The sequence below is a fragment of the Myxine glutinosa genome, chromosome 11 (genome assembly GCF_964187855.1).
Source record: "Myxine glutinosa chromosome 11, kmMyxGlut1.1, whole genome shotgun sequence".
NCBI classification, from domain to species: domain Eukaryota; kingdom Metazoa; phylum Chordata; class Myxini; order Myxiniformes; family Myxinidae; genus Myxine; species Myxine glutinosa.
Window position 1 is genome coordinate 91,327,941 of NC_136271.1, and position 13,247 is coordinate 91,341,187.

Below are 13,247 nucleotides of genomic sequence, written 5' to 3' on the forward strand. Positions count from 1 at the left end.
TTAAACAAAGGCAGTCTGATGCTTTAAACACAGACCATCTGTTATTTAAACAAAGGCAGTCTGATGCTTTAAACAAAGGCAGTCTGATGCATTAAACACAGACCATCTGTTATTTAAACAAAGGCAGTCTGATGCTTTAAACAAAGGCAGTCTGATGCTTTAAACAAAGGCAGTCTGATGCTTTAAACACAGACCATCTGTTATTTAAACAAAGGCAGTCTGATGCTTTAAACAAAGGCAGTCTGATGCATTAAACACAGACCATCTGTTATTTAAACAAAGACAGTCTGATGCTTTAAACAAAGGCAGTCTGATGCTTTAAACAAAGGCAGTCTGATGCTTTAAACACAGACCATCTGTTATTTAAACAAAGGCAGTCTGATGCTTTAAACACAGACCATCTGTTATTTAAACAAAGACCATCTGTTTCTTTAAACAAAGGCATTCTGATGCTTTAAACAAAGGCAGTCTGATGCTTTAAACACAGACCATCTGTTATTTAAACAAAGGCAGTCTGATGCTTTAAACAAAGGCAGTCTGATGCTTATAAACAAAGGCAGTCTGATGCTTTAAACACAGACCATCTGTTATTTAAACAAAGGCAGGCTGATGCTTTAAACACAGACCATCTGTTATTTAAACAAAGACCATCTGTTTATTTAAACAAAGGCAGTCTGATGCTTTAAACAAAGGCAGTCTGATGCTTTAAACACAGACCATCTGTTTCTTTAAACAAAGGCAGTCTGATGCTTTAAACAAAGGCAGTCTGATGCTTTAAACAAAGACCATCTGTTTCTTTAAACAAAGGCAGTCTGATTCTTTAAACACAGACCATCTGTTATTTAAACAAAGACCATCTGTTTATTTAAACACAGACCATCTGTTTCTTTAAACACAGACCATCTGTTTCTTTAAACACAGACCATCTGTTTCTTTAAACAAAGGCAGTCTGATGCTTTAAACTCAGACCATCTGTTATTTAAACAAAGGCAGTCTGATGCTTTAAACACAGACCATCTGTTATTTAAACAAAGGCAGTCTGATGCTTTAAACAAAGGCAGTCTGATGCTTTAAACAAAGAACATCTGTTATTTAAACAAAGGCAGTCTGATGCTTTAAACAAAGGCAGTCTGATGCTTTAAACAAAGGCAGTCTGATGCTTTAAACAAAGGCAGTCTGATGCTTTAAACAAAGACCATCTGTTATTTAAACAAAGGCAGTCTGATGCTTTAAACAAAGGCAGTCTGATGCTTTAAACAAAGACCATCTGTTATTTAAACAAAGGCAGTCTGATGCTTTAAACAAAGGCAGTCTGATGCTTTAAACACAGACCATCTGTTATTTAAACAAAGGCAGTCTGATGCCTTAAACAAAGGCAGTCTGATGCTTTAAACAAAGGCAGTCTGATGCTTTAAACAAAGACCATCTGTTATTTAAACAAAGGCAGTCTGATGCTTTAAACAAAGGCAGTCTGATGCCTTAAACAAAGGCAGTCTGATGCTTTAAACAAAGACCATCTGTTATTTAAACAAAGGCAGTCTGATGCCTTAAACAAAGGCAGTCTGATGCTTTAAACACAGACCATCTGTTATCTATCTATAATTCCACTAATCTCTGTGTGTGTGTGTGTGTGTATGTGTGTATGTGTGTATGTCTGTGTGTGTGTTTGTTTGTCTGTGACCGCTGTTTCTCGACAACCACGGGTCCGATATACTTGCAACTTGCCAGGTATATTGCTGGGGACCCGAGGATGTGCCTTTTCAAGGTTTGAAATTAATCGGACAAGTAGTTACCGAGCTATGTCCAAAAAACGATTCAACCAATCAGAGAGCAGCGAGCTATCACGTGTGCCGAACGTGGCGAACAGACTCTGCCTCGGACGGCACATTTGAGAGCGTATTCATTTATTTCACGTTGGCAAACTATGTTGCCGTTAAACTATGTTTTAAAACTAATTAAAACTAATTTGCGATTCATCGTAACTGCGATTTGCGACCTTCCGGACAGTGAAGACTTCACTTCCGGCAGCCAATCACAGAACGCGTTGTTGCGAGCCGAGCCGAGCGCGTGCGCCATTACGGTTCGTAATTCGATTTCTTCCGGAGAAAATAATAATTTCTCGATTTCTTATGCGCATTATTTCTCCCAGAGCGAAGGGCGGAAGCGAAGAGCGTTGTTTTTTTTGTTTACGGGCGTACGGGCGTACGGGCGGGGTAGAGCGTATGGGTAGCGTTTTTTTTTTTTTTTGGCAAGCAACGGGCACCCACGTACGGGCATGCCCTAGTTTAAACAAAGACCATCTGTTTCTTTAAACAAAGGCAGTCTGATGCTTTCAACACAGACCATCTGTTTCTTTAAACAAAGGCAGTCTGATGCCTTAAACAAAGGCAGTCTGATGCTTTAAACAAAGGCAGTCTGATGCTTTAAACACAGACCATCTGTTATTTAAACAAAGGCAGTCTGATGCCTTAAACAAAGGCAGTCTGATGCTTTAAACACAGACCATCTGTTATTTAAACAAAGGCAGTCTGATGCCTTAAACAAAGGCAGTCTGATGCTTTAAACAAAGGCAGGCTGATGCTTTAAACAAAGGCAGTCTGATGCTTTAAACACAGACCATCTGTTATTTAAACAAAGGCAGTCTGATGCCTTAAACAAAGGCAGTCTGATGCTTTAAACACAGACCATCTGTTATTTAAACAAAGGCAGTCTGATGCCTTAAACAAAGGCAGTCTGATGCTTTAAACAAAGGCAGGCTGATGCTTTAAACAAAGGCAGTCTGATGCCTTAAACAAAGACCATCTGTTATTTAAACAAAGGCAGTCTGATGCCTTAAACAAAGGCAGTCTGATGCTTTAAACACAGACCATCTGTTATTTAAACAAAGACCATCTGTTTCTTTAAACAAAGGCAGTCTGATGCTTTAAACACAGACCATCTGTTTCTTTAAACAAAGGCAGTCTGATGCTTTAAACACAGACCATCTGTTATTTAAACAAAGGCAGTCTGATGCTTTAAACACAGACCATCTGTTATTTAAACAAAGACCATCTGTTTCTTTAAACAAAGACCATCTGTTTCTTTAAACAAAGGCAGTCTGATGCTTTAAACACAGACCATCTGTTATTTAAACAAAGACCATCTGTTTCTTTAAACAAAGGCAGTCTGATGCTTTAAACACAGACCATCTGTTATTTAAACAAAGACCATCTGTTTCTTTAAACAAAGACCATCTGTTTCTTTAAACAAAGGCAGTCTGATGCTTTAAACACAGACCATCTGTTATTTAAACAAAGACCATCTGTTTCTTTAAACAAAGACAGTCTGATGCTTTAAACACAGACCATCTGTTTCTTTAAACAAAGGCAGTCTGATGCTTGAAACACAGACCATCTGTTATTTAAACAAAGGCAGTCTGATGCCTTAAACAAAGGCAGTCTGATGCTTTAAACAAAGGCAGTCTGATGCTTTAAACAAAGGCAGTCTGATGCTTTAAACAAAGACCATCTGTTATTGGCGCTGAGGAAGCGCCTTTAGCGATTGACTTCCAGCCAGTGTAACGCTAATTCCTGTCACAGGAATTCTGAGATCATATAAGTGGGCGTGGCAGTTCCTGATTGGTTCGTGTTGGGGAACGCCTTCTCGCTGCCGACGTGACGTAAATTCGCGCACGCGCACTGGTGAAGCTTACTCGATCTTACTCGATCCCATATTACATGTACTTTCATTGCATACAAATTATACTTCCTCCTAGAAATTCCATGCCCGAACCTCAGCGCAATCCAAGAGGATTCACTTGTTTAAACAAAGGCAGTCTGATGCTTTAAACAAAGACCATCTGTTATTTAAACAAAGGCAGTCTGATGCTTTAAACAAAGGCAGTCTGATGCTTTAAACACAGACCATCTGTTATTTAAACAAAGGCAGTCTGATGCTTTAAACAAAGGCAGTCTGATGCTTTAAACAAAGACCATCTGTTATTTAAACAAAGGCAGTCTGATGCCTTAAACAAAGGCAGTCTGATGCTTTAAACACAGACCATCTGTTATTTAAACAAAGGCAGTCTCATGCCTTAAACAAAGGCAGTCTCATGCCTTAAACAAAGGCAGTCTGATGCTTTAAACAAAGGCAGTCTGATGCCTTAAACAAAGGCAGTCTGATGCTTTAAACAAAGGCAGTCTGATGCTTTAAACAAAGGCAGTCTGATGCTTTAAACAAAGGCAGGCTGATGCTTTAAACACAGACCATCTGTTATTTAAACAAAGACCATCTGTTTCTTTAAACAAAGGCAGTCTGATGCTTTAAACAAAGGCAGTCTGATGCTTTAAACAAAGGCAGTCTGATGCTTTAAACAAAGACCATCTGTTGCTTTAAACAAAGGCAGTCTGATGCTTTAAACAAAGGCAGTCTGATGCTTTAAACACAGACCATCTGTTATTTAAACAAAGGCAGTCTGATGCTTTAAACAAAGACCATCTGTTGCTTTAAACAAAGGCAGTCTGATGCTTTAAACAAAGACAGTCTGATGCTTTAAACAAAGACCATCTGTTATTTTAACAAAGGCAGTCTGATGCTTTAAACAAAGGCAGTCTGATGCTTTAAACAAAGACCATCTGTTGCTTTAAACAAAGGCAGTCTGATGCTTTAAACAAAGGCAGTCTGATGCTTGAAACACAGACCATCTGTTATTTAAACAAAGGCAGTCTGATGCCTTAAACAAAGGCAGTCTGATGCTTTAAACAAAGGCAGTCTGATGCTTTAAACAAAGGCAGTCTGATGCTTTAAACAAAGACCATCTGTTATTGGCGCTGAGGAAGCGCCTTTAGCGATTGACTTCCAGCCAGTGTAACGCTAATTCCTGTCACAGGAATTCTGAGATCATATAAGTGGGCGTGGCAGTTCCTGATTGGTTCGTGTTGGGGAACGCCTTCTCGCTGCCGACGTGACGTAAATTCGCGCACGCGCACTGGTGAAGCTTACTCGATCTTACTCGATCCCATATTACATGTACTTTCATTGCATACAAATTATACTTCCTCCTAGAAATTCCATGCCCGAACCTCAGCGCAATCCAAGAGGATTCACTTGTTTAAACAAAGGCAGTCTGATGCTTTAAACAAAGACCATCTGTTATTTAAACAAAGGCAGTCTGATGCTTTAAACAAAGGCAGTCTGATGCTTTAAACACAGACCATCTGTTATTTAAACAAAGGAAGTCTGATGCTTTAAACAAAGGCAGTCTGATGCTTTAAACAAAGACCATCTGTTATTTAAACAAAGGCAGTCTGATGCCTTAAACAAAGGCAGTCTGATGCTTTAAACACAGACCATCTGTTATTTAAACAAAGGCAGTCTCATGCCTTAAACAAAGGCAGTCTCATGCCTTAAACAAAGGCAGTCTGATGCTTTAAACAAAGGCAGTCTGATGCCTTAAACAAAGGCAGTCTGATGCTTTAAACAAAGGCAGTCTGATGCTTTAAACAAAGGCAGTCTGATGCTTTAAACAAAGGCAGTCTGATGCTTTAAACAAAGGCAGTCTGATGCTTTAAACAAAGGCAGTCTGATGCTTTAAACAAAGACCATCTGTTGCTTTAAACAAAGGCAGTCTGATGCTTTAAACAAAGGCAGTCTGATGCTTTAAACACAGACCATCTGTTATTTAAACAAAGGCAGTCTGATGCTTTAAACAAAGACCATCTGTTGCTTTAAACAAAGGCAGTCTGATGCTTTAAACAAAGACAGTCTGATGCTTTAAACAAAGACCATCTGTTATTTAAACAAAGGCAGTCTGATGCTTTAAACAAAGGCAGTCTGATGCTTTAAACACAGACCATCTGTTATTTAAACAAAGGCAGTCTGATGCTTTAAACAAAGGCAGTCTGATGCTTTAAACAAAGACCATCTGTTGCTTTAAACAAAGACCATCTGTTGCTTTAAACAAAGGCAGTCTGATGCTTTAAACAAAGGCAGTCTGATGCTTTAAACAAAGGCAGTCTGTTGCCTTAAACAAAGACCATCTGTTATTTAAACAAAGGCAGTCTGATGCTTTAAACAAAGACCATCTGTTATTTAAACAAAGGCAGTCTGATGCTTTAAACAAAGACCATCTGTTGCTTTAAACAAAGGCAGTCTGATGCTTTAAACAAAGGCAGTCTGATGCTTTAAACAAAGACCATCTGTTGCTTTAAACAAAGGCAGTCTGATGCCTTAAACAAAGACAGTCTGATGCTTTAAACAAAGACCATCTGTTGCTTTAAACAAAGGCAGTCTGATGCATTAAACAAAGGCAGTCTGATGCTTTAAACAAAGGCAGTCTGATGCTTTAAACAAAGGCAGTCTGATGCTTTAAACAAAGAACATCTGTTATTTAAACAAAGGCAGTCTGATGCTTTAAACAAAGGCAGTCTGATGCTTTAAACAAAGGCAGTCTGATGCTTTAAACACAGACCATCTGTTTCTTTAAACAAAGGCAGTCTGATGCTTTAAACAAAGGCAGTCTGATGCTTTAAACAAAGACCATCTGTTTCTTTAAACAAAGGCAGTCTGATTCTTTAAACACAGACCATCTGTTATTTAAACAAAGACCATCTGTTTCTTTAAACAAAGGCAGTCTGATGCGTTAAACAAAGGCAGTCTGATGCTTTAAACACAGACCATCTGTTTCTTTAAACAAAGGCAGTCTGATGCTTTAAACACAGACCATCTGTTGCTTTAAACAAAGGCAGTCTGATGCTTTAAACACAGACCATCTGTTATTTAAACAAAGGCAGTCTGATGCCTTAAACAAAGGCAGTCTGATGCTTTAAACAAAGACCATCTGTTTCTTTAAACAAAGGCAGTCTGATTCTTTAAACACAGACCATCTGTTATTTAAACAAAGACCATCTGTTTCTTTAAACAAAGGCAGTCTGATGCGTTAAACAAAGGCAGTCTGATGCTTTAAACACAGACCATCTGTTTCTTTAAACAAAGGCAGTCTGATGCTTTAAACACAGACCATCTGTTGCTTTAAACAAAGGCAGTCTGATGCTTTAAACAAAGACCATCTGTTATTTAAACAAAGGCAGTCTGATGCCTTAAACAAAGGCAGTCTGATGCTTTAAACACAGACCATCTGTTATCTATCTATAATTCCACTAATCTCTGTGTGTGTGTGTGTGTGTATGTGTGTATGTGTGTATGTCTGTGTGTGTGTTTGTTTGTCTGTGACCGCTGTTTCTCGACAACCACGGGTCCGATATACTTGCAACTTGCCAGGTATATTGCTGGGGACCCGAGGATGTGCCTTTTCAAGGTTTGAAATTAATCGGACAAGTAGTTACCGAGCTATGTCCAAAAAACGATTCAACCAATCAGAGAGCAGCGAGCTATCACGTGTGCCGAACGTGGCGAACAGACTCTGCCTCGGACGGCACATTTGAGAGCGTATTCATTTATTTCACGTTGGCAAACTATGTTGCCGTTAAACTATGTTTTAAAACTAATTAAAACTAATTTGCGATTCATCGTAACTGCGATTTGCGACCTTCCGGACAGTGAAGACTTCACTTCCGGCAGCCAATCACAGAACGCGTTGTTGCGAGCCGAGCCGAGCGCGTGCGCCATTACGGTTCGTAATTCGATTTCTTCCGGAGAAAATAATAATTTCTCGATTTCTTATGCGCATTATTTCTCCCAGAGCGAAGGGCGGAAGCGAAGAGCGTTGTTTTTTTTGTTTACGGGCGTACGGGCGTACGGGCGGGGTAGAGCGTATGGGTAGCGTTTTTTTTTTTTTTTGGCAAGGAACGGGCACCCACGTACGGGCATGCCCTAGTTTAAACAAAGACCATCTGTTTCTTTAAACAAAGGCAGTCTGATGCTTTCAACACAGACCATCTGTTTCTTTAAACAAAGGCAGTCTGATGCCTTAAACAAAGGCAGTCTGATGCTTTAAACAAAGGCAGTCTGATGCTTTAAACACAGACCATCTGTTATTTAAACAAAGGCAGTCTGATGCCTTAAACAAAGGCAGTCTGATGCTTTAAACACAGACCATCTGTTATTTAAACAAAGGCAGTCTGATGCCTTAAACAAAGGCAGTCTGATGCTTTAAACAAAGGCAGGCTGATGCTTTAAACAAAGGCAGTCTGATGCTTTAAACACAGACCATCTGTTATTTAAACAAAGGCAGTCTGATGCCTTAAACAAAGGCAGTCTGATGCTTTAAACACAGACCATCTGTTATTTAAACAAAGGCAGTCTGATGCCTTAAACAAAGGCAGTCTGATGCTTTAAACAAAGGCAGGCTGATGCTTTAAACAAAGGCAGTCTGATGCCTTAAACAAAGACCATCTGTTATTTAAACAAAGGCAGTCTGATGCCTTAAACAAAGGCAGTCTGATGCTTTAAACACAGACCATCTGTTATTTAAACAAAGACCATCTGTTTCTTTAAACAAAGGCAGTCTGATGCTTTAAACACAGACCATCTGTTTCTTTAAACAAAGGCAGTCTGATGCTTTAAACACAGACCATCTGTTATTTAAACAAAGGCAGTCTGATGCTTTAAACACAGACCATCTGTTATTTAAACAAAGACCATCTGTTTCTTTAAACAAAGACCATCTGTTTCTTTAAACAAAGGCAGTCTGATGCTTTAAACACAGACCATCTGTTATTTAAACAAAGACCATCTGTTTCTTTAAACAAAGGCAGTCTGATGCTTTAAACACAGACCATCTGTTATTTAAACAAAGACCATCTGTTTCTTTAAACAAAGACCATCTGTTTCTTTAAACAAAGGCAGTCTGATGCTTTAAACACAGACCATCTGTTATTTAAACAAAGACCATCTGTTTCTTTAAACAAAGACAGTCTGATGCTTTAAACACAGACCATCTGTTTCTTTAAACAAAGGCAGTCTGATGCTTGAAACACAGACCATCTGTTATTTAAACAAAGGCAGTCTGATGCCTTAAACAAAGGCAGTCTGATGCTTTAAACAAAGGCAGTCTGATGCTTTAAACAAAGGCAGTCTGATGCTTTAAACAAAGACCATCTGTTATTGGCGCTGAGGAAGCGCCTTTAGCGATTGACTTCCAGCCAGTGTAACGCTAATTCCTGTCACAGGAATTCTGAGATCATATAAGTGGGCGTGGCAGTTCCTGATTGGTTCGTGTTGGGGAACGCCTTCTCGCTGCCGACGTGACGTAAATTCGCGCACGCGCACTGGTGAAGCTTACTCGATCTTACTCGATCCCATATTACATGTACTTTCATTGCATACAAATTATACTTCCTCCTAGAAATTCCATGCCCGAACCTCAGCGCAATCCAAGAGGATTCACTTGTTTAAACAAAGGCAGTCTGATGCTTTAAACAAAGACCATCTGTTATTTAAACAAAGGCAGTCTGATGCTTTAAACAAAGGCAGTCTGATGCTTTAAACACAGACCATCTGTTATTTAAACAAAGGCAGTCTGATGCTTTAAACAAAGGCAGTCTGATGCTTTAAACAAAGACCATCTGTTATTTAAACAAAGGCAGTCTGATGCCTTAAACAAAGGCAGTCTGATGCTTTAAACACAGACCATCTGTTATTTAAACAAAGGCAGTCTCATGCCTTAAACAAAGGCAGTCTCATGCCTTAAACAAAGGCAGTCTGATGCTTTAAACAAAGGCAGTCTGATGCCTTAAACAAAGGCAGTCTGATGCTTTAAACAAAGGCAGTCTGATGCTTTAAACAAAGGCAGTCTGATGCTTTAAACAAAGGCAGGCTGATGCTTTAAACACAGACCATCTGTTATTTAAACAAAGACCATCTGTTTCTTTAAACAAAGGCAGTCTGATGCTTTAAACAAAGGCAGTCTGATGCTTTAAACAAAGGCAGTCTGATGCTTTAAACAAAGACCATCTGTTGCTTTAAACAAAGGCAGTCTGATGCTTTAAACAAAGGCAGTCTGATGCTTTAAACACAGACCATCTGTTATTTAAACAAAGGCAGTCTGATGCTTTAAACAAAGACCATCTGTTGCTTTAAACAAAGGCAGTCTGATGCTTTAAACAAAGACAGTCTGATGCTTTAAACAAAGACCATCTGTTATTTTAACAAAGGCAGTCTGATGCTTTAAACAAAGGCAGTCTGATGCTTTAAACAAAGACCATCTGTTGCTTTAAACAAAGGCAGTCTGATGCTTTAAACAAAGGCAGTCTGATGCTTGAAACACAGACCATCTGTTATTTAAACAAAGGCAGTCTGATGCCTTAAACAAAGGCAGTCTGATGCTTTAAACAAAGGCAGTCTGATGCTTTAAACAAAGGCAGTCTGATGCTTTAAACAAAGACCATCTGTTATTGGCGCTGAGGAAGCGCCTTTAGCGATTGACTTCCAGCCAGTGTAACGCTAATTCCTGTCACAGGAATTCTGAGATCATATAAGTGGGCGTGGCAGTTCCTGATTGGTTCGTGTTGGGGAACGCCTTCTCGCTGCCGACGTGACGTAAATTCGCGCACGCGCACTGGTGAAGCTTACTCGATCTTACTCGATCCCATATTACATGTACTTTCATTGCATACAAATTATACTTCCTCCTAGAAATTCCATGCCCGAACCTCAGCGCAATCCAAGAGGATTCACTTGTTTAAACAAAGGCAGTCTGATGCTTTAAACAAAGACCATCTGTTATTTAAACAAAGGCAGTCTGATGCTTTAAACAAAGGCAGTCTGATGCTTTAAACACAGACCATCTGTTATTTAAACAAAGGCAGTCTGATGCTTTAAACAAAGGCAGTCTGATGCTTTAAACAAAGACCATCTGTTATTTAAACAAAGGCAGTCTGATGCCTTAAACAAAGGCAGTCTGATGCTTTAAACACAGACCATCTGTTATTTAAACAAAGGCAGTCTCATGCCTTAAACAAAGGCAGTCTCATGCCTTAAACAAAGGCAGTCTGATGCTTTAAACAAAGGCAGTCTGATGCCTTAAACAAAGGCAGTCTGATGCTTTAAACAAAGGCAGTCTGATGCTTTAAACAAAGGCAGTCTGATGCTTTAAACAAAGGCAGTCTGATGCTTTAAACAAAGGCAGTCTGATGCTTTAAACAAAGGCAGTCTGATGCTTTAAACAAAGACCATCTGTTGCTTTAAACAAAGGCAGTCTGATGCTTTAAACAAAGGCAGTCTGATGCTTTAAACACAGACCATCTGTTATTTAAACAAAGGCAGTCTGATGCTTTAAACAAAGACCATCTGTTGCTTTAAACAAAGGCAGTCTGATGCTTTAAACAAAGACAGTCTGATGCTTTAAACAAAGACCATCTGTTATTTAAACAAAGGCAGTCTGATGCTTTAAACAAAGGCAGTCTGATGCTTTAAACACAGACCATCTGTTATTTAAACAAAGGCAGTCTGATGCTTTAAACAAAGGCAGTCTGATGCTTTAAACAAAGACCATCTGTTGCTTTAAACAAAGACCATCTGTTGCTTTAAACAAAGACAGTCTGATGCTTTAAACAAAGACCATCTGTTATTTAAACAAAGGCAGTCTGATGCTTTAAACAAAGGCAGTCTGATGCTTTAAACACAGACCATCTGTTATTTAAACAAAGGCAGTCTGATGCTTTAAACAAAGGCAGTCTGATGCTTTAAACAAAGACCATCTGTTGCTTTAAACAAAGACCATCTGTTGCTTTAAACAAAGGCAGTCTGATGCTTTAAACAAAGGCAGTCTGATGCTTTAAACAAAGGCAGTCTGTTGCCTTAAACAAAGACAGTCTGATGCTTTAAACAAAGACCATCTGTTGCTTTAAACAAAGGCAGTCTGATGCATTAAACAAAGGCAGTCTGATGCTTTAAACAAAGGCAGTCTGATGCTTTAAACAAAGGCAGTCTGATGCTTTAAACAAAGAACATCTGTTATTTAAACAAAGGCAGTCTGATGCTTTAAACAAAGGCAGTCTGATGCTTTAAACAAAGGCAGTCTGATGCTTTAAACACAGACCATCTGTTTCTTTAAACAAAGGCAGTCTGATGCTTTAAACAAAGGCAGTCTGATGCTTTAAACAAAGACCATCTGTTTCTTTAAACAAAGGCAGTCTGATTCTTTAAACACAGACCATCTGTTATTTAAACAAAGACCATCTGTTTCTTTAAACAAAGGCAGTCTGATGCGTTAAACAAAGGCAGTCTGATGCTTTAAACACAGACCATCTGTTTCTTTAAACAAAGGCAGTCTGATGCTTTAAACACAGACCATCTGTTGCTTTAAACAAAGGCAGTCTGATGCTTTAAACACAGACCATCTGTTATTTAAACAAAGGCAGTCTGATGCCTTAAACAAAGGCAGTCTGATGCTTTAAACACAGACCATCTGTTTCTTTAAACAAAGGCAGTCTGATGCTTTAAACACAGACCATCTGTTTCTTTAAACACAGACCATCTGTTTCTTTAAACACAGACCATCTGTTTCTTTAAACACAGACCATCTGTTTATTTAAACACAGACCATCTGTTTCTTTAAACACAGACCATCTGTTTCTTTAAACACAGACCATCTGTTTCTTTAAACAAAGGCAGTCTGATGCTTTAAACTCAGACCATCTGTTATTTAAACAAAGGCAGTCTGATGCCTTAAACAAAGGCAGTCTGATGCTTTAAACACAGACCATCTGTTATTTAAACAAAGGCAGTCTGATGCCTTAAACAAAGGCAGTCTGATGCTTTAAACAAAGGCAGTCTGATGCTTTAAACAAAGGCAGTCTGATGCTTTAAACAAAGAACATCTGTTATTTAAACAAAGGCAGTCTGATGCTTTAAACAAAGGCAGTCTGATGCTTTAAACAAAGACCATCTGTTGCTTTAAACAAAGGCAGTCTGATGCTTTAAACAAAGACCATCTGTTATTTAAACAAAGGCAGTCTGATGCTTTAAACAAAGACCATCTGTTGCTTTAAACAAAGACCATCTGTTGCTTTAAACAAAGGCAGTCTGATGCTTTAAACAAAGGCAGTCTGATGCTTTAAACAAAGGCAGTCTGATGCTTTAAACAAAGGCAGTCTGATGCTTTAAACAAAGACCATCTGTTGCTTTAAACAAAGGCAGTCTGATGCTTTAAACAAAGGCAGTCTGATGCTTTAAACAAAGACCATCTGTTGCTTTTAACAAAGGCCATCTGTTGCTTTAAACAAAGACCATCTGTTATTTAAACAAAGGCAGTCTGATGCTTTAAACAAAGACCATCTGTTGCTTTAAACAAAGACCATCTGTTGCTT